Genomic DNA, 23,263 nt, shown 5'->3' with positions numbered 1-23,263 from the left:
TGCCTTCTGGACACAATTCCTCATTTTCAAATAATTGTGTTTTATCTACCATAAGATAACCAATTTCTTCCTTTAAATCCAGAAGAAAATCATGTCTATACTTCACTACAATACTTTTTCAAAGTCAAAATTTCACCAAAAAGATTGGATGCCTTATAATAAAGGCTATTCATTTTTATAAATGTGGTGACATCAATATTTTCCTATATGCAGGCTAAAATGTTTATTCATTCAACTTTTACTTATATCTGGGTAATATATACTGCTAAACTCTAGGAGAAAAAAGGTCAAGTTCCAAGTTAGTACCTGAGTTTTACAAAGCTATACATTAAAATGTCCTAATGGCTTTTGCATCTAAATATCTCAGTTTCACTTATGTGTCTATTTTTTTTTTACTGCATACAACCAAGGTGAAATTATCATCATTTTTAATCTGAACTGCACAAAACTAGTCTTATTACATATGTTCCACCCCTCTCGAACACTTCTCTCAGGTTTTCTATACTTATCTAGACTAGAGGTTTATTTTAACATGCAAACTGGATCATGCAACAACCTTACTTTAAACCTTTAGTGAATTCCTGATGGCTTAAAGTTAAATACCTACGTGCATAATTCTGTTTGCAAGGGCCAGCATGATTAGATCTGTGCTTTTCCAGCATCAGTTCTTGCTGCAATTCCTTCAGTCATTAGCCTTCATTCAATTCTTCATATGTGCTCTGCCCTGTAACCTGTTGCCTCAGGACCTTTGGCTATGCCAGTCCTTCTGAATGAAGAGCACTGTACTTTGTATCATAAATGCCTACTACTTTAAAAAATCACTTTTTCTTGAACACCACCTTTCCTGAGGCTCAAAATGAGATGATGTGTCTGCTAAACATATTTGTAGTATTCTGTTATTTTTCCATTGCGGTAGTTATAGTTTTAATTATTTTTGTGAAAATTTGATTAATGATTATCTTCTTTTCTCTTACTTCTAAATTTTAAAGTTATAAATATTAAATACTAAAATTCTATAGTGAATAGCAAGGATTTATCTCTTTACTTCTTTTTGATACTATTCCATTACAATTTTTGTTTAAATCAATGTTCACTTATTATGTCATCACAACTATGTATATACAAGTCACTGTTAAGTCATGTGGTATAAGTCTGATTATATTCCTTTCTCATACAAAATATTGTTTTTTCCTGGAATGATATTGACCTTCTTTGTTGTTGTTACTTACTCAGTATGTATCTATGTATTTCCATGTTTCCATAGTATAGTCTGCTGATTGTTATCTAATAACACATATCCCGTTTTCCAAGTAAAAGAAGTCCCAATTTTTATCTCGGTAAATGATTACACAAAATCCATTTTTCAAGTGTAAGCCAAGTTCCTGACCAATGAGATATAAATAAAATGTCATGTGGCAGCTCTCAGGAACATTCCTTCGATCGCTGTTGGCTCCTGCTCTTTGCTCACTTTTCATCACCAAACTTTCCTCCTTCCTGTTATCTTTCCAACAGAGGTAAAGTGAACATAATGACTGAGGAAGAAGCTATCACTTGGGCCAGGAAGTGACCTTGGGGTTGGAGGTCAGATAGGCCCCTATATTTGGTTTAAGGGAATCTCTTACTGTTATAGTCCACATAAAATTGTATTTGTATATATCTAGATATGAGGGGAAGAAATCTATAAAAATGGAGAGACTTTCAATGAGGGAAAATGAACTCTTAAAATATCAAAGTGGATCTAATAGACTCTCTTTTTTTTATATACCTAAAGAAATTGCCCCAGAGAGAGAAGTTGTCTTATCTAAGATCATATAGACATGTACAGCAGACATTGGATTAGCCTGGAATCATGGGCTCTTGGCCCTCTTTTTTCTACCCTTTCTTCTCAATATCTTTGTTTTCTGTTAATAAGCAGAGTTCTCCTTAGCTATGACAACCTGGGAGTAAAGGCTGCAGATCACATTAAGAACTGAAATTAATAGATGGCAGTGAAAGAGAAAGGACAGGGCTGCTTAATTTTTTTACCTGTAGAACCCTAGAAAGAATTAACTAGGTTTAAATAAAATGACTTTTGATGCCTTTTACTTGCAATGGCATTCTTGCTTCAATTAAGCAGTACTCAGCGAGGCAATAACCCAGAGTAGGTTAAAGTAAGCCAGAATTTGCTTATCCCCCAAGTTCTTTAACATGTTAACAATTTAAACCCAAGATGAAATGTCTGTGCTTTTGTTGATGAATGCCTGATAAACAAGGAATCCTGTATCAATTGATTTTTTTGTCTTCTACCCAGTGAGAGAAGTCAGCCTGATCAATGTTATTTTTCACTCACAGGTACAAGTTTTCTGATCTAACCTGTGACTAAAAATAGAGAAACCCAGGAGAGGTTGTGCATCTCTAAGGGGCACATGGGGACTGCCATCTTCCTACTTCCTCTACTCTTCCTCTCCTAAATGGGAAGTTGAAGGAAGTAGGGCTAGAAAGGTGGAAGGAGCTGCAAACAGAATAGTTGTACTTATATTTGGGAGAACCCTGGTTTTGTATGTTCTCACATTCCAGGCATTACATTGTGAAAGTCAAGGCTCCACTAACCCTTTCCCGGTAGCTCCTATGTGCCCAACAGTGAAAGAGGGACTCTCTCATGCACTGTGATTTAATCCTGCAACAGCCCTTTCATTTTTAAAAATGAAAAAATTAAGACCAAGATAGATTCAACAGTCAGAGCAATTATGCCAGAACAGGACTCCAAATTAAATCCATCTTCCTTTATGTCTCACAGTAGCATTCTTTCATCTGGCTAGGGTACCAAACAGAATAGGACTTTCTGATGCTCTAAATCAGTGGTTCTCAACCTTTCTAATGCTGTGACCCCGCAATACAGTTCCTCATGTTGCGGTGACCCCAACCAAAAAATAATTTTGGTTGCTACTTCATAACTGTAATTTTGCTACAGTTATGATTCGGAATGTAAATACCTGATATGCATTATGTATTTTCCGATGGCTTTAGGCGACCCTGCTGGGGTCGCGACCCACAGGTTAAGAACCGCTGCTCTAAATACTAAAGAAAAGACTGCATCACTTAAATCATGACTATGACATAATATTTTAATATTTCACTTTAGGTGAGGCCAAGATAATATCTGAAGGAGTAATAGTAAAATGGTGTAGCTTAGATATGTTAATTATAGAACTGCCTATGATAAAGAATTTCAAGGTGTGGCGTGTATTTAAAGGATGAATTTAAATTATCATGCAAAAGTTTCAGATTAACCATATTTATCTTTGTAGTTTTGTGTGTGTGTGTGTGTGTGTGTGTGTGTGTGTGTATTTTCCAGCATACAAGAATACAGAGGGACTTTAAGGAAACTTTTTATGCTTATGGTTTTAAAACAACAACAACAAAAGTAACAAAGGCTGCACATAACCATGCCCAACAAAACATGAAAAACGTGTTAGCAATCTTTCTGGGAGAAAACGTAGGTGCCACTGTTTTTATTTTTACAGTATTTAATTTTTGCAGGAAGGTAAAAAGTTGGAATGAAAGTTTGTATACTGTTATGAGTTGAATTGTGTCTCCTCCTCCCTCAGCTCACCCCTCCTCCCCTCCACCTGCTATGTTGAAGTCTTAGCCTCAGTACCTCAGACTGTGACCTTATTTGGAAGTAGGATCATTATGAATGTAATTAGTTAAGATCAGGTCATACTAGGGTAAGGTGGATCCTTAATCCAATATGACTGGTGTCCTCAAAAGAAGATGGCTGTGTGAAGACACAGAGAGACTGTCATGTGAAGACAGAGGTAGAGGGTGGAGTTAAGCTGTTACAAGCTAAGGGGTATCTTGGGCTACTAGGTTCTAGAAGAACAAAGAAGTCTCCCTCTCTGGTGGCTTCAGTGAGAACACGACCCAGCCAACACTTGATCTTGGACTTTTGGCCTCCAAAACTTTGAGACAACAAATTTCTATTGTTTTAAATCACCCAGTTTGGGCCCTGGCCAGTTGGCTTAGTGGATAGAGTGTTAACCTGGTGTGCAGACATCCCCGGTTCCATCCTCAGTTAGTGCACACATGAGAAGTGACTGGCTGCTTCTCTCTTCCTCCCTCTTCCCCTTCTCTCTCTCTTCCCCTCCCGAAGCCAGTGGCTCTGTTGATTCGAGCTTTGGTCCCAGACAGGGTTGCCAAGTGGAGGAACATGTGGGAGTCTATCTCTCTATCTCCCCTCCTATAATTTAAAAAAATAAATAAAAGACCCAGTTTGTGGTATTTTGTTAAGATAACCCTGCAAAATTGACACATATGCTAATGCTCATTGTTTCTGAGCTTTATTGAGAATATTGAAAAATATCATTTTTAATATATAATTTTTTTTAGATATTTTCTTTTATTCTAATATTTTAATTTATTGGTTTTAGCAAGGGAGGTAGGGAAAGCGAGAGAGAATGACAGACAGACAAGAACATTGGTCTGTTCCTGTATGTGCCCTGACTGGGGATGGAACTGGCAACCTCTGCACTTTGGGACAATGCTCTAACCAACCGAGCTATCTGACCAGGGAAATATCTGAATTTTATTAAGAATACAGAGAAACTTTTCACATGTTGATATTTCTGAAACTTCAGTTATAAAGCAGTAAATAAATAAAATGCCAAAAAATATTGTCAGAAACAACCTTCCACTAAATCTCTGTTTACTTATCTCTTTCCCCAGTGGACTGAAAAGTAATTAAAGACAGAAGTCTTGGCTTTCTGTAACTTCTGCACTCAGCTGCGTGCCTGGGGATCTGACAGAGAGACTCAATAAATGTATGTATTAAATAAGTGAATAAAGAAATAACAAAATAACATAGATTTTAACCTTTTTAAAAATAAGAGGCATTTAAAATTGGTTTTCTAAAACAAAAGTATGGTATATCCCTGTATATAAAAGCAATAGATGACTTAAAACTTTTCTTTGTCATGTTCAACTTTTGTTATGTTTCTTATTTCAGTTTTTATATTTAGAGATATAATCAACCATCTCTTTTTAAAGTAACACTATTTAGAGCCAAAATTCATTCCGAAATAGAGATAATGTTTGCCTTTGATACTACTTGGATTCTACTATGTATTTAAGCAGCCAGAGCATTTATAGAAGTTTTTAAAATAAAAGCTACCAGAAGTTTTCGTTTTTCATTCAAGCAAGCATTAACAATAGAAATTAATATCTTTTAGCCCCAAAAGTAATAAGAAAGAAAGATGGAGAGAGAGAGAGAAAGAGAGAGAGAGAGAGAGAGGTGGGGGAGAAAGGGAGAGAAAAAGAAGTTTAGGGGGGGAAAAGGAAGAAAAAGGGAGAAACAAACAGATCTGCTCAACCAGAACTTTGAAAATTCAACAAGAATAGCATATTGCTTATTAAAAAAATGTATAAAATCCTTACTTTAAAAGTCTTTAGTAAAACTCAGGTTTCAGAGTAAGAGGGGCCTATAAACTTTCTCTGTTATACGCTCATATTCAGCATGGCTCTTTAGAGAACTACTCCTCCTTTGGATAAAATACGATTTTCTCTTTAGAAAACCTCATCTCTTATGTTGAAAATGATGATGTATAAATCAATCCCCACATATCCACTTTGACAAAACCTGAACTTTGTAAACTTATAAAAACATAACTTCTTTATATGATAGCACTTCATTGGGGGCTGCTTAAAATACAAACCTGGTGTGCTGGAAGAAAAGTCATTTACAAACATCTTTATTATTCTGTTTCAAACCACTTCTAAATTAAAAACAATGAGCTTTTCATAATGTATGAATCAGTACCTTGTCAATGTTTCCATGAAGGTGAAATACCCCTTTCTTTAGAGAATACAAAATGCTTAAGTTTTCTCTTCTATTCACTCGGTAGTCTCAGTTCACCATGCTTTCTTATTTATAATATCCATTTACCAAAATTATATCTGGCATTTTTTTTCCAGTTGATAAATACTGTCAAGGTAATTATTAAGTGTATATTTTTCTACTTAGCTAACTTGCCTTATTATCAAGACTTGCACTCTAAAAATTAATTGTATGTAAAGTCAATGGGCTGCATGTTTAAGAATTTTAATTACTTTTCTATGATCACTTTATATTCTGTATATAGCATCCAGGTAACACAGCCTCTACAATGATAAGGAGTTTAATTAGAAAGGTAAGATAAGAAAAATGCCTTTTACGTTAACTGAATTTGTTCATGCCAGTCACATGATAACTTGGACACATCCCTTCTTGCAGAATTTAAAACTGTGAAATGTTAATATTAGGTGAACCTTACTTCCTAGCAGTCTAGGAAATGCTTTATTAATATGCCATTTGGTTCTCTCTCCTTTGTACGTGTAAACACTACAGTTGTAATTAGATTGCAAAACCGAACCTGCCTTTAATCTTTGTGCCAGCCCAAACAAACAAGTTCTTTCTGACACTCTTAACCTGGCACAAGAACCACAACAAAAAGATGCAAATGTAAGCTGTGAGCTGCCAATAGCAAGCCTGCCCTTTCCACAAACTGTCTCAGAGGAGAGCCATTGATTTCCTAGTTATTATGAACATGAAATTATTGAATGACAGATGATAGAGTGTTAGGTCCTACAAGTATTTTCCCAAATGGGTTATCTAGCCAGAGTTGCCATGGTAACGATGCTGTTTGACAGACCTTCCCACAAAGAACCCTTTGCTCAGAATTCAGCATCAAATAGCTCTCAGCTTACTACAGGCTCATGTTAAATCACAGAACTTAGGAGCTTTCTTACAAAGAGAAGGATTTTCTTGCAGGGCGAGTCCACTCTGTTACCCAAACTAACCTAAATGACACTGAGATATTTTAGCTCAGTCTTTTCTCCAAGTGGGTGAGGACTTTGCCAATGGCTGAACCCTGTACAATTAACAAAGGAAGTGTTAATTCACAAAAGATAAATTAATAGTTCTGGGAGCACAGAGACCACAGGGAATATAAGTTCTGCATCATAACACACAACTCATTAGGAGGAATGAGGCTCACAAATCAGGCACTTTGACACCTAAAGGTTGCAACATTTCTTGTCATTGCAACATTCACACTTTAAATTTGGGTTGCCATTTTCTTTCTTCTTCATCTTTTTTTTTTTTTTTTTTTTTGGTTGCCACATGTACACATAAAATAAAATAATGTTTTCAAAATAAAATATTTTTTTCTAAATAAAAACTTTTAGTTGAATTTATTGGAGTGACATTTGTTCACAAAGTCAAACTGATTTCAAGTGTACAACTCAACAAAACATCATCTGCACACTGCATCATGCACCCTCCGCCCCAAGCAGTCTCATTCCATCCCCATTTTCCTCCTTTGCCCACTTCCACCTAGTCCCACCCCCCCTTTTCCTCTCGCTATCACCATGTTGTTGTCTGTGTCGATGTGTTATGTATCCATATACGGCCTTTGGCTTTTCCTTTCAAATTCTTTCATCCAGTCCTCCAAAGCCTCACCCCTCTGACAGCTGTTAGTCTTTTCCATATATCAATGCCTCTGTTTCTATTTTGTTTGTCAGTTTATTTTGCTCATTAATTTCCACATATAAGTGAGATAATATGGTATTTCTCTTTCTCTGACTGGCGTATTTCACTTAGCATTAAAATCTCCAGGTCCATTCATGTTGTCACTAGAGGTAAGATTTCTCTCTTTTTTTATGGCTGTGTGGTATTTCATTGTGCAGTACTCTACAGCTTTTTTATCCACTCATCTACTGATGGGCACTTGGGTTGTTTCCAGATGTTGAGTATTGTCAATAGCATTGCAATGAATATTTTTAAAGGTGATTTTTCTAGTTGAAAGGTCTCTTCCTAACTTTTGGCTTCACACTCAGCAGATTGACAATAAAAGGTTTATAAGGTGGTGTGGTTAAGATGAGTAGTTCTAGGTGAGTGTAAACAACAATTTCATACCAAAACAACAAATTGAGGCCATCACAGTAGCTTGGTCAAGATGAAGGGAACCACCCTGCTGCCCACAAGTAGCTTTAATTTTATTTTTTATTTTTTAAATTTCAAACTGTTTTATTTTCTCTTTTTCTTTTCTTCTTAACAAATATATTGCTCTTAAAAATGTTCTGGAATTTAAGAGCTTTGGTAATCTTACTAAAGAACACTTTGTATTCTTACTAGATAGTATTTAGTTATCTTACAGGAACACTTTATTAGGTTTATCAATACTTGTATTTTAGTCTTTCTGAAAAATGTGACATCACTTCAACTGGACATAAATTGGATTGAATTTTGCATCCATTCAATGCTTTATAGAAGAAGTCTTATAGAAATTAATATGAAAGATTGCATTCTATAACAACTCATTTTCAGGTTTCTATCCAAATTCTCCAGTGACTATTTTAGTTCAGAAATGCCCAATCTTAGTTTTATGACTTTCTGTTATCTTAAGGAAGGGATCTAAAATAAAATTAATTTTAATTCACCTTAAATTTTAAAAATATGTATGTCATTTAACATTTTTTTTCTCATGTGGGACAGATGTATTACAAAACTCAAGCAAGTAATGATAATAAGTTCCACTCATTCTGGACTAATTAATCTGACCAAATTTGATGATTAAGATCACTGTGGTTTAGGATAAATGTTTAAAATAGAAGTATCAATAAACCACAATTAAGCAAACTTTTGCTATCCCAAATTAAATTATTCTGAATCACAGGAAATTAAAATTTAACTTTAATCATGCTGATAACAGACAAATTCTATATGTCTGTAGGTTTTTACCCTGAGCTCCAGAACTAAATAACCAACAGTCCACTGGATGTATTTATTGGAATGACCAAAAGATTCACCAAATTTAAATATGTATCTATATTGATTTTAGAGAAAAAAAGGGAGAGAGAGAAACACTGATTTTTTGTTCTACTTATTTATGCATTCACTGGTTGATTCTTTGTGCTCTGACTGGGGATCAAACCCACAACTTTGGCATATTGGGATGATGCTCTAATCAACTGAGTTATTCAACCAGGGCAAAGATACACCAAATTTAACATGTTTAATATGAAGCTCATTGAATTCACTAAATTTCTTCTGCTTACTCTTACCATTGCTCCAAACTAATTGCTGTTTTCCATATATAAAAAAAGTGGTTTACTCGATTGATGCTACCACACTTTGAGAAAGCAGTAACTGAGGTTAAATTTTTAGCATGAAGAAAAAGGAAGTTCTATGTAGAAATTAAGTTTATTTTAAAAAATAAAAGTTACCTTATTCTGTGAGTATATGTGCTGATATCTGTACCTACCAGGCATCTAGATTGTCTTTCCTTTAACCCAATGGTTCTCAAAGTGTGCACCAAAGTGCACTGGTGTACCCTAGAAGATTTCCAGGTGTGCCCTATGATGTTCCAGAGAAACATGTGCCTGTTGAGGACCAAAAAACCAACAGGGGCCCTGGCCGGTTGGCTCAGTGGTAGAGCGTCAGCCTGGCATGCTAGAGTCCTGGGTTTGATTCCCAGCCAGGGCACACAGGAGAAATGCCCATCTGCTTCGCCACCCCTCCCCCTCTCCTTCCTCTCTGTCTCTCTCTTCCCCTCCCGCAGCCAAGGCTCCATTAGAGCAAAGTTGGCCTGGGCACTGAGGATGGCTCTGTGGCCTCTGCTTCAGGCGCTAGAATGGCTCTGGTTGCAACAGAGCAATGCCCCAGATGGGTGGAGCATCGCCCCCTGGTGGACATGCCTGGTGGATCCTGGTCCGGCACATGTGGGAGTCTGTCTGACTGCCTCCCTGTTTCCAACTTCAGAAAAATACAAAACAAAACAAAAAAACACAACAGGGTTTTTGGAGTTTAGATTTTTGGGGGACAGAGGTATGAGGAATTGGCTGTAAGCTGACAGTCTACCCAACCCCCCACTTCACTTGCCTGATTAGGTTGCAAAAGGCTGTTAAGCTGTGGTGCTGGATTGTGTACACTACCCCCCATGTTCCCCAGAAAGACTGGAGGCAAGTTTCTTCTATCCTTTGTTTGCTGTAAAGTAAGATGATATGTATGGTGGGAGTTTTCTACAATCAACACAATTAAGAGTAAAAAAAGAGAAATTCTTCAATGTATTATTGATGAGGAAATGAGAGTTGTCTTTCAAATATATGCCCAAACATTGAAGAAATCACTAGGACACATCAGGCTCATGTTTATCATAAACACAAGAATGAAAAACAACACATTGCAACGATACCTGCCAAATTTATTAAATCTTACTAAGAATGTATCTATATATATAAAAAAATAACTTTTTTGTCATTTTTTATTTTTAACCCCTCTTTTTATGAATTCTAAAAAGAATAACAAAAAATGTAACATAAAAATGTTTTTTAATGTAAGAATAAATTTAATTTTGTCATATTTATTTTGTTTAATTACCATAAAAGCATGCTTGGACTTTATATTATTTTTCTTTAATATTTGACTTAATTATTATAACATATTTACAAGAAATTTATATATAGTGTGCCTACAATTATTTGTAGAATTTTAAATGTGCCCCGACTTCAAAAAGTTTGAGAACTACTGCCTTAACCCCTTCTCTCTTTTAGTCTTTTTCAATGAGTCCCAACATTGACAGCACATGTGAGTGACGTGGAGAGTCTTTCTTCTTCTTTCTTTTTCTCCACATCCTTTTAATTTTAGAATATTTCAAGCATGTATAAAGGTAAAGAAAATAACACAATAAGCCCCAAATACCTAGTATTCATCTATAGCAATCATCTATTCATGGCTTGGAAAACTTATTTTTTAATATTTCTATTACAGTTTACATACAATATTATGTTAGCTTAGGACGTAGAACATAGTGGTTAGACATTTATATAACTTATGAAATGATCATCCTGATACGTCTAGTACCCTTATAACACCATACACAGTCATCAAAATACTATTGAGTATACTCCCTATGCTGTACTTTACATCCCTGTGACTGTTTTTAGAACTGGAAATTTATACATCTTAATCCCTTTCCATTTTTCACCCATGCCCTGACCCCTCTCCCATTTGTTTGTTCTCTCTTTTTATGAGTTTCTTTCTGTTTTGTTTAATTTATTTTATTTTTATATTTTACCTATAAGTGGAATGATATGGTATTTGTCACTGACTTATAAACCTAGCATTCACCTATAGCAATCATGAAATCAGGACTTGGGAAACTTGGAAAAAATAACAAGAACCAGGAAATTGAAAAAAAAGTCAGTAATGTCTGAGACTTACAGAACCAGAGTTTTAGAGGTGGGCTTTAGGCACCTGACTTAGGTTAAAACTCCTCAGGTGATATGGCTGGCAGCCAGGGTTGATAATGATTGGACTAGTCAATTCATATAATTCCTCTGGCAATGCTTTCTGAGAGCTCAAGTGAGGGCTTTGGCATTTTTCTCATACCCTCTCACAGAGGCTATGTTACTCAGATCTCTACACCATGATTACTCCCTTCTTAGCATGTATGGCTTACTGCAAATTATCTTTCTATTTGTCCTTTTCTGAGATCTATATTTTGTTTGGTGTTGCCTTTTTAGTGACTGCCGCTATGCATTCCATATACAGAGTAATTAATAAAAATTTAAGTGAATGAATTACATGTCAATATTTTTTAAATTGAGATATCCTTTATATATAACATTATATTAGTCTCCAGTATTCAATATCTGTATATACAGGGTGGGGCAAAAGAAGGCTCACAGTTGTATGTAAGTTTATCCTTGTATTACTATTTATAATTTATTGTATTATTTTCTGACAACTGTAAACCTACTTCTGCCCCATTATGTATAGTGAAATGATCACCACAATATGTCTAGTTAATATCTATTATAACACATAGTTACAAGGTTCTTTTTATATGTTTTTTTATAGTGTAGATGAAAATTTACCTAATATTTCAGGACACTTTGGTAAAGACTTTCTCTCAATTACTATCAGAAGAACATCATTTATCTTTTTTTTTTTTTTTTTTTCTGAAGCTGGAAACAGGGAGAGACAGACAGACTCCCGCATGCGCCCGACCGGGATCCACCCGGCAGGCCCACCAGGGGCGATGCTCTGCCCACCAGGGGGCTATGCTCTGCCCCTCCGGGGCGTCGCTCTATTGCGACCAGAGCCACTCTAGCGCCTGGGGCAGAGGCCAAGGAGCCATCCCCAGCGCCTGGGCCATCTTTGCTCCAATGGAGCCTCGGCTGAGGGAGGGGAAGAGAGAGACAGAGAGGAAGGAGAGGGAGTGGGGGTGGAGAAGCAGATGGGCGCTTCTCCTGTGTGCCCTGGCCGGGAATCGAACCTGGGACCCCCGCACGCCAGGCCGACGCTCTACCACTGAGCCAACCAGCCAGGGCCACATTAATCTTCTTCTTTTTTTTTTTTTTTTCTGAAGCTGGAAACAGGGAGAGACAGTCAGACAGACTCCCGCATGCGCCCGACCGGGATCCACCCGGCACGCCCACCAGGGGGCGATGCTCTGCCCATCCTGGGCGTCGCCATGTTGCGACCAGAGCCACTCTAGCGCCTGGGGCAGAGGCCACAGAGCCATCCCCAGCGCCTGGGCCATCTTTGCTCCAATGGAGCCTTGGCTGCGGGAGGGGAAGAGAGAGACAGAGAGGGAAAGCGCGGCGGAGGGGTGGAGAAGCAAATGGGAGCTTCTCCTGTGTGCCCTGGCCGGGAATCGAACCCGGGTCCTCCTCACGCTAGGCCGACGCTCTAGCCAACCGCTGAGCCAACCGGCCAGGGCTAATCTTCTGATTAAAATTTTAAGTCATAATTTTCAGTGAAGCCTGTCAATATATTTATTCTTTACTCCCTGTTATCCCACTTCCACCATGACTGACTTTATATTTTTAGTACATTTATCTACTTATCATAGCAAGAGGATATTCTTGGTCTTTTTGATTCTGAAATTATTAATATTGTAAAAGGTGGGCTATATCTTTTTTCAATTGTTTTCAACATTGGAGCTAAGGATGGACATGAATCATCTGGGACACTTCTTCACAATAACCAAAATATCCATTTCCTTATCCCTCATGTTCCTTAAGTTCAAAACATCTCACATCTGACAATTATCTGAGGTAGAAGACAACTTAAAAGCCATTGATCTAATTCCATTGCTTCAAATGGTCTTCCCAGCTCACAATTCTTCTTTACAAATGAATCATGATACAATGAGATGATAGAAATAAAATAAAAATAACAGCAACAAAAAGACAAACAAACAAAAAAGAGCAGATATTTTTCCAAACACTCACCCTGAGGTTTACTAGCTGCTGCTGCTCAGTGTTGAGTCGGCTGGGATCCCAAGTTCTCATCACACAGTTAGATGGCTTATGCTACCTGTCATTCTCAAGCGGAGTTTAATTCAAATGAATGAGCAAAAGGAGGAAGACACGCCATCAACTTTAAATTTTTCAAAACTCCTTATGGCTCTCCTTTTTAGACTTCTTGATACAGGAACAATTATGCTTGAATTGTTAAGTGATAAGAGTCACTCAACAATAAGATTTAAGTTGGCATGGAAGATATTAAGTTCCCTAAATCTGATGACATAGTCATAACTTCTCTTTTCAATTTAGTTCATGCTGCCTGACCACGTGGTGGTGCAGTGGATAGAGCATCGGACTGGGATGCAGAGGACCCAGGTTCAAAACCCTGAGGTCACTGGCTTGAGCGCAGACTCATCTGGTTTGAGCAAGGCTCACCAGCTTGAGTGCAAGGTTGCTGGCCTGAGCAAGGGGTCACTTGATCTGCTGTAGCCTCCCTCTCCCCCCCATCAAGGCACATATGAAAAAGCAATCAATGAACAACTAAGGTACTGCAATGAAGAATTGATACTCCTCATCTCTCTCCCTTCCTGTCTGTCTGTCCCTCTCTCTGTCTCTCTCTCTCTGTCACACACACACACACACACACACACACACACACACACTATATATATATATATATATATATATATATATATATATATATATATATATATTTCATTCTACACACAAAACACTCTAAAAGGTTCTGTGTTGGGCAAAAATTAACAACATGTAAGACACTGACCTTGCTCTCAAAGACTTTTTAAAAAATAATTTCCTTTACAAAAGAGATCATAATCATTTAATCTCTGATCAATCATAATAAGTAAAATCACTGGTGATTCTGATTTTTGAGAAATTAATATTCAATAAATGCAAATATTGTTTTGTCTCATAGATGAAAGGGGTGGGAACATGTTAGGACCGTAGTAAGGGAGAGGCCCACCCACTGGGCACAAGATTCGTACACTGAGCACAAGGGATGGATAGAATTTTTTATATGAGAGAGAAAGTGGTAAGAGACCTCTAGGCGAAGGGCACAGAATGTGCAAGGGCCCTGAGGAATGTAAAGTTCACAAAATGAAGAGGGTTAACCTGTTTATGGCTAAAGCATCATTTGGGGAGAACCATGAGAGAAAGATGAAGATCAGGGACAGACTATACCTTCTTTATATGATATTCTGTGGACTCTCGACTTTATCTTACAGATAATGTAGTTGGTATCAAGGAAAGCAGCATGGGTGGGTTATCCTGAAAAGGAGAAATGCTGGTATTGCTGAAGGGATTGGACTGGTTAACGCATAAGGAGGCCATCAGAACAAGCTAGACAAAGAAATGAGAAGAGTCTGCATACTGGTGGGGAGTGGCAATGGCAAAGAGGGGGTGGACTCAAGAAACCTGTGAAGGTAGCAATCTGTCTCATTGAAGAAAGTTAGGAAAGAAAGAGAAAGAAAGAGAAAGAAAGGAAAGAAAGAAAGAAAGAAAGAAAGAAAGAAAGAAAGAAAGAAAAGAAAGAAAGAAAGAAAGAAAGAAAGAAAGAAAGAAAGAAAGAAAGAAAGAAAGAAAGAAAGAAAGTCTCCAGATAAAAAAAAGGTAAGGTCCTAATTTCTAAAGTCTGCCTTCTGCCCCAATGCTTCCTTGATGGTGCCTCGAATGTGTTGCAAATCACTTAACATAAATTATCTTCCCCAGAACAGCTTTTTGATGAGACTGGAAAAAGGAAGCTGAGATAGATTTTGAGGTTTCTGTCTAGATAACTAATGGATAGTGAATGCATGTAAAGAGAGTTTTATGAATTACATATTCATAATAAAACTATTGAATTTAGCGCACAGCACAATATAAGGGCAAGTTGAAGAAACAACTGAAATGTCTTTATTACAGATGTTAGAGAAATTGATTACAGGAGCCACCAGAGAGAAATGTTCAATTTCAAATACTTTCCTTCAGTTCTCAGCAGACATTCATGAAATGTTTCCTGAATAAGGGAAATGGTATATTTATTTATTTTCCTATAGGCCTGAAAAGTGTCACGTTGGTGACAAGTTGTTGCTTCGTGAATATTGTAAACTTATCTAGCAAGCAGAACAAAGGAATTATAAGGACAAACTCTTACCATTTACACAGAAAACTTGAATTGCCAGTATGTGGATTTTAACTACATACAAAGCACATCATGGTCAATAGCCTCTTTCAAATGTACTCACTTAAGTCATTAGGGATAATTTTAAAAATGCTTAGATCCTAAATAAATGTGAAAACCAACTCTAGTATACAATCTGGAATCTCAAGAATACAATAAAAAAATCCTAATTACAATCAGGTTCATATCTACCTCAAAAATACAAAGGACATAGATGCAGGTAAACTGAGGAGGGCCTAATTTTAGCCAAAAGCTATACTTCTCCAGAATTATTTTAGCCTTGTGGACATTTTTTTTTAAAGGCAGCTTTATGCTTCTTGTAAAGCAATGTCTGTTCCTAAGGGCACTTTGATAGAAGAGGTCTTAATGAAATTATTTTTCAGTGAGGATTACTTTCAATTTCACTATAAGACAGGGTAAAATGACGCACAGGAACAGATTTATGGAATTATTTTCCCTGGGTTAAATCTATTCACTCACCTCCTCTTTAGCCTTCTAGCTGAAAGCTGTAAACATTTTGGGGCCGTGTGACAGTCCCAGAACAAAACAGAACATATGTAGTATATTTTCAAATGAACCAACAAAAATAGCCCAGGAGGTCCTAATTTCTAAAATCTGCCTTCTGCCCAAAATGCACCCTTGACAGCGCCTCGAATGTGTTGCAAATCACTTACACAAATTATTCAGATTTAGATGAATATGAAGCTCCATCAGAAAAGTATTAGTCGACTATTTCACATGGAGGCCAATTACATGATTCTTATATCATTCCCTGACTACCCACTAAAATTTTGCTGATATTAGCCAATCTTAAATGCCTTTCTGGAATTTAAGGACCAATAGTGTCTGTTACAAAATTCATCCATGATTTCTGTCAGATTTAAGTTAAATGCACAGCAGGGATAGAAGCGCTGCTAGAGAAGTGCAGATTCAGTAGATACCGAGACAAAGAGAACATATTTGTGTGTTGCTCTTATGAGTCTTGCACCAGAACCCGAGTGATGTGATTACTGCTTCATAACTGAAGGTTGTTTTAATATCTCTTTCTCTCTCTCTCTCTTTTGTTTTTAGGTGAGAGGAGGGGAGATAGTGAGGCTGAATCCTGTATGCACCCCGACCAGGATCCACCTGGCAACCCTGTCTTCGACTGATGCTCCAGTACCAAGCTATTGTTAGAGCCTAAGGATGACACGCTTGGATCATCCAAGCTATCCTCAGTGCCTGGGGCCACACTCAAACCAATCAAGCTACTGTCTGTGGGAGGGGAAGACGAAGAGAAGGGAAGAGGGAGGGAAGGAGAAACAGATGGTTGCTTCTCCTGTGAGCCCTGACCAGGAATCAAACCTGGGATGTCCATACGCCAAGTAGATGCTCTATCCACTGAGCCCTAATATCTCTTAAGAAAAATTGCACAATAACTTGTGTTTAACAGAGAACACCTTGCTACAGTGAACCTGGCACCAAGCACCAGAACACTCCCTCCCTCCACCCCATTGTCACCTTTCGCTTTACCCTTTGAAAGATGTATGGAGTCTTTATCATGAGGCTGAGGAAGTGGAAGCATCCACCCAAACAGGAGCAACTGGAGTTTACCCTAAAACTGAAGGGTCCATGGGACAATTCAGAAAGGGATATAAGAGGAAATTACTACTTTTTCTTTCTTCTCTTGACATCAATATCACATGCTCACTATGGGTTGGAATCATTTTACAACACACAGATATTTAAAACTTTCAAATGAATAGCTCTGGGAAAAATAAGAAGACAACTATGACAAGTTGGCAGACTAAGTAGAGAAAATAAACCGAATAAAGGGACACAATTTACCATTTTAATTTTAAATTTTTAAAATTTTTTTTATTTATTCATTTTTTTAGAGAGGAGAGGGAGAGACAGAGAGAGAGAGAGGGGGGAGAGACAGAGAGAGAAGGGGGGAGGAGCTAGAAGCATCAACTCCCATATGTGCCTTGACCAGGCAAGCCCAGAGTTTCAAACTGGCGACCTCAGCATTTCCAGGTAGATGCTTTATCCACTGTGCCACCACAGGTCAGGCTTAATTTTAATTTTTAAATTATTTTTATAGACACCTATGTTTATATATACGTATAAGATGATAGTGATTTTCTTTCAATGGGTATAGATAATTTTTTCTCCCTTCATTTTATCTACCTTGGTCATGTTTCCTTTTGACAATCTACATGTATTATTTGTGTAATAAAAACAACTTACATTTTAATGGAGCAAATAAAATATTAGTATTCCTAAATTGCATATTCTAGTACATACAATAACCATTTATTTTGAGGTTTTTCTAAGTTTTCCACTTTTCCTAAGACCCAATAATTCAAATCCTTAAAATTAATGCAAAATAAATAAAATTACTGAACTATGTTGTCATTGCAAGTGCTTATTTCTTGTTTTTTTTTTTCTTCAAGTTTCTCTGGAACTTTCTCAAAATTGAATCTATTGAAAAAAAATACTGAATGTTAAAAGCAATTAAATACTGCATTTTTCTCCCAGCTTGACTTGTCAATCCTATTAGACCAAACTCTAATTAAGTGTAGAAAACTGGTTATTTTATCTGCCAAATGAAAATAATCTAGTGAAAGTTAATAAGGATTGGCTTATTACCGATTGGCCATTTGGATTCCAGCTTGTTATAACAGTAGAAACTGCTTTCAAAAAATATACTCATTTTGCCAATCATTTTCAAGCATGGGACGAAGAAAGGATCCTTTGTTGTGCATATTTTTTTGGATTGAAAATAGAATGGAGATATAGTAGAGAAAGTAAGAAGCTAAACATACCCTTAGAAATCATAACTTTGTCTAAGGAAAAGGAAGAGAGAAGATAATAAAGTAATTCTAATATTTCCTTAGTGTCTTACAAAATCAAATATGAGAGTGATCTGAAGGTGGAACTCCCCAAAAAGCGGCACTTTAAAACAAGCATTTATTGCTTACTAGGTAAATGAATATGCCCACCAAACCACACATGCCACTTTAAAACTGCCACATGAGGAAGAGAATAAAAACAAATTTCCATTAAAACTGTATTTGAGAAGTTATTTGTATTACTCTATAATAATTTCTAATTAGTATGTTTCAATACAATATATAACAAATAGTAAGACTGATCACAAAATTTGCTCTCAAATATTTGACTTTCTCAATGTGTACTCACTTCATCTGTTTTGTAATTTTCTTAATATATGTCCCAGATCCTCTATTAAAAAATAGCATACAAAGAGACATTCAGAAAAAATGCCATGGGCATAAAGAGCTATTTAGTTTACTTACAAATGTGAGCTGGGAAGTACATCTTCCCAAGAATAGCTTTCTGATGAGACCACAGCCCCAGCCATTTCTACGACCATAGTCCCATAGGAGGCTATGGGCCAGCGAACGGCCAGCTGTGTTGTTTCTGAATTCTTAGCCCACAAAGATTTTGGGATTAAAAAAAATGTTTGTTTTTGACTGCTAAGATTTTTGGGTAATTTGTTACAAAACAATAAAAATCTACACAGATTTTGGTACCTGGAACTGGTGTGCTACCATTGAAAAACAAACAAACAAAGTGTAATAGGACTGTAGGGGAGGATTTGTGGGATATTGTGGTCAATGTTATTGGAAATGGGAGGAAAGGGGATTGCGGTTATGGGGTGGCAGTTAAGTTTAGCAACCCAGTTACTTGCAGTAACTTGGAAAGAAGTGAACCACCTAATTAACTGAGTGATCTCGTTAAGGGTATTTTCAAGCAAAGTGTTGAAGCTGCTTTCTGGTTACTTCTTGCTGCTTATGGTAAAATGCAAGAGAATGAAGATGAACTAAAGACCTATTTCCATATGGAACATGATGCTAAAATTAAGAAATGACTTCTGAGAAAAGATGGAATCCATTGTACTGCCAAGAAAAGCTGCTCCAAGGAGGAAGCAAAGGCTGTACCTGTAAGATCTTTGTTAAGGTATCAGAAAGATCTAAGGTCGTGCCTCAGTGTACCATTCAGCCAGACAAAAGGCAGACACAACATTCCCATGAGATTCATAAAATTTTAAAAGAATTATATATGTGGACACATCGCCATCTTGGACTGCCAGGGACAGAGATAGAGCACAAAATAAAATATGGATTTTGGATCTCCAAAGTTCTACTTGCTGGAAGCAGGCAAAGAAAGCTATTCAGATGCCATCATGTGCTAACTTTCATGAAAACACAAAGGATAATGTAGAGTCTGAAAGTGAGCTGAAATCTATGAGGAATCACTCTCAGACTTTAAGACCTAATCAAGTGATCTTAGAATTGCAATAGACCAGTGACTCCTTCATGTCCCTCATTTCCCCTATTTTTTTACAGTAATTTGTATGTCAGTTATTTTATAGCTATCATACTACTGTATTTTGTGTATGTGGGGAGCAGATAATTTGCTTCTTTAGTTTTACAGATCTACATATTAAGAGAAGCTTTATTTAAGGATTTATAGCATAGGAGACTCTACCATACCTATACTCAATTTAGATGAGAGTCTAGATTTATAGCTAATGCTGTCTATAATAGATGAGACTTTTGGGGTCCTTGGAAGAGGTAGCTGTATTTTGCTTGTGGGAACAATGTGAATAAATTTATGGCCAGAAAGTGGAGTGTTGTGGTTACAAAAATTCCCAGATAATGCTCCATTCAAGAGGAGGAGCAAAGTTTACCTTCTCTTGGTGTGGGCCAAACTTAACTGATTCACTTCTAATGAATAATATATGGCAGAAGTGATGCTATCCCACTCCTAAAGTAGGGTATAAAAAGACTGTGGCTTCTGTTTGGGTGCATTTTTCTTTCTCTCTGAATTCTTGTCCCACAAAATCATAAGATATAATAAAATGGTTGTTGTATTAAGCCACAAAGTTTGGAGAACATTTTATGCAGCAATGAACAACTAGAACAGTTACCAGTTTTATTCTAAGATAAACATTCTGTTCCACAGCAATACATAACCAGAAGAACTATCATTTCCACATGAGAAGAGTTCCAAACTCTTTCTTGAGTTCATGAGACCCTTGAAAACCCACTTAAAAAAAAATTAGGAGTCTTATTGCTCAAGTTTTCTAAATATGTACTTGCTACAAGTAATTGGGCCACAAAGAAATTGCTAACAGTCATGACAGCAAAGTAAGCTTATAAATAAATCTTATAGTTCATGTATTTATCCAGCAGGTAATTATTAGCCTCAGACCAAGTATAAGGTTAAAAAAAACATTATATAACAAATTTTTGTTATGTACCACATATTGGTGATAGTGAACCCATTCTCATAGTATTATCAGAATAAACACATAATGCCTGGGACATTGCAGGTACCCAATAAATCTTTCTGAATAAATGAAAAGATTTTTTGAATAAATTCATATAGCATATGATAATAGAATACAGTGACTAAGACCATTGGTTTGATTCTTGTTTCTAGACTAATGCTAAGTTTAGATTAAAAATAATTTTCCTACACAGTCTTGGTTATCTCACCTTGTGGTTTGGTGTCAGTAATAAAATGTTCTTTTGCAGTTATATTGTGCATGTAGTTCCATTAGGAAACTTGCTGAAAAAAAATGGCTGGTGAAGGAAAGAGTTCCAGTGTTCCTGGATCCTCTGACCAGACACCATTAGTTCTATAACTATTTCTAATGGGATTCAAAGGTTGTAGTTCTCTTCATGGGTAACTTCTAGGATAATTGGGACTTTGATAAAGGGTGGGCATTCTAGAAGAAACAATAGTATGAACATAGGTCCAATGAGAAAAATATGCACAGCATTATTTTGTGAATAAGGAGGTTTTCCATGGAATGTTTTTATTTTAAATAGCTTTTGGTGAATCATTGATAAGCTGTGTCATCAAGTTAATGTGATATAATCAGCCTTTTAAGCTAAATATTGAAATAGTAGGATAGGATAGGATAGGATAGGATAGGATAGGAAAGGATAGGATAATTGAAGTGCATCGTGGAAGTTAAAAGTAGATCTCTTTTGAATAATATTTATTTAACTTGTATGTCTGTTTATATGTGTCTATATTGAATCCCAATGAATAAGCTCTTCCTTCTCTGGACCATAATCAAAGTAGTTTGAGTACATTGTCCTTGGAGAATATCAGCAGAAGCCACAGGGGGAACTTGAATTACAAGAACCAAAGCTTTTATTTTACTCTTCCATTAAAACAAATCCTTCAGGACACATTTGTGTTTTATTCATCCCCAAGTGTTGAATTCTAAAAAAAATTCTGTTATCAGTGTATTTCACTTGGCCTAATTTTAAGAACTACAAAATAAAGTGTCTCTATTTTAGTGGCTATAACATCTATAGCATAAAGCTATACTTTAACTTTCTCGCATTTTTAATTTTACATATTCTCCCTAAAGCACTGTGCTGTTTAAAAAGATATAATATGATTTGAAACAAACTTCACTCGAGGGCTTCCTCATCTTCATCACTTTTTTGATTTTGACCTTGACACTCATTCAATTAGAACCGACTTGCCAATCATGCACTCTTTTGCTAAAGTCAGCCTTCTCACACCAGGGAGAAGAGGCTATTTAGTTAGTAAAGATTTTTCAATGAACCCAGGGCCAAAAAGCAAAACATTTTTTTTTTCACAATGTTAGAGCATAAAAACTTGGATTGGGGGTGGGATCTATTTCAAAGACTACCATTTCCTCTAATGTTATGACACTCAGTGAATTGATGTGTATGAGGAGAATCCACAAAGAATCCATTGGCAAAAAAATTGCTTCAAAATGTCCCAGATTGTGAGGTTGTTTATTCTATATCTTGACATGTGCCTCAGTAAATAAGGTGGCTCAAGCTCTTCCCAGTTACCATGCCAATTCTCTCAGGTCTCAGAACACAGGTGAGCAGAAAGGCCACATCGCACCCCGGTTGCACAGTAAGCGTGGGGAGAGTGGACTTGTTAAGATTGTCAAGCACTATTCACAAATTTATGCCGGCGGAGCTGTTCCCCCTGGAAAGGAACCAAATAACTCATGCTTTTTGAAAACTGCTTATGACAGCTTTTCAGTTTGCTTTAGGCTGGCTCTCTGTGGTGTTCTGTATTTTCATATACGGCTCACACATTAAAAAATTTACACCTGTCAGGTATTGACAGAGTACCTTCATCCCTAACCTTTTCTAGGAGGGGACACTTTGCTTCCAGACATTATCCAAATAAGTTTCTATCAAGAGTGAGGGTGACATAACAGGCAGAGGCATAAGAAATATGAAGCATGCAGGGAGAGAATTTTAGTAAGAAATCGAGTCTTTGGACTTTCTGAAGGGGTGGAAGTAACAACAGTCCTAGGATATTTTCAATGGCACATCCACGTATGAGCTGAGAGCGGGGAGAGGTCATCATTTTAGCTACAGTGTAGAACTTGCGAAGTTTGTTTTATTGTTCATGACGTAATTTTCTTTTCTCCCTGCATCTGTGACTTATGGTTAGAATTAGAAAACAACAAGGCTGTCTAAGATATCTTCTTTTTGTTTTAAAATAAATGACAATAAATACTATTACCAAGCTGTTTGCATTAGTTGTTTGGTTTTACTCCTGAAATCGCTTACAGCATAGAGGATAGTAAATTTTCCTGCAAACAACTGTCTCATTATTCTTATCAAACAATGTACTGAGACATGAGTATGTCAAATATCAGAGATTAGGATATGTTATTTAGACCAATTAGAAGGATATGTATGATCTAAGCCTCAGTTAGAAATATCAAAAAATCATTTCCTTTTTTGTTTTGTTTTGTTTATTTTTGCTCAGAAGTTCTTTACAAGCACC

This window comes from Saccopteryx bilineata, chromosome 2 (assembly GCF_036850765.1).
Source record: "Saccopteryx bilineata isolate mSacBil1 chromosome 2, mSacBil1_pri_phased_curated, whole genome shotgun sequence".
NCBI classification, from domain to species: Eukaryota; Metazoa; Chordata; class Mammalia; order Chiroptera; family Emballonuridae; genus Saccopteryx; species Saccopteryx bilineata.
This window is presented reverse-complemented; position numbering follows the sequence as displayed.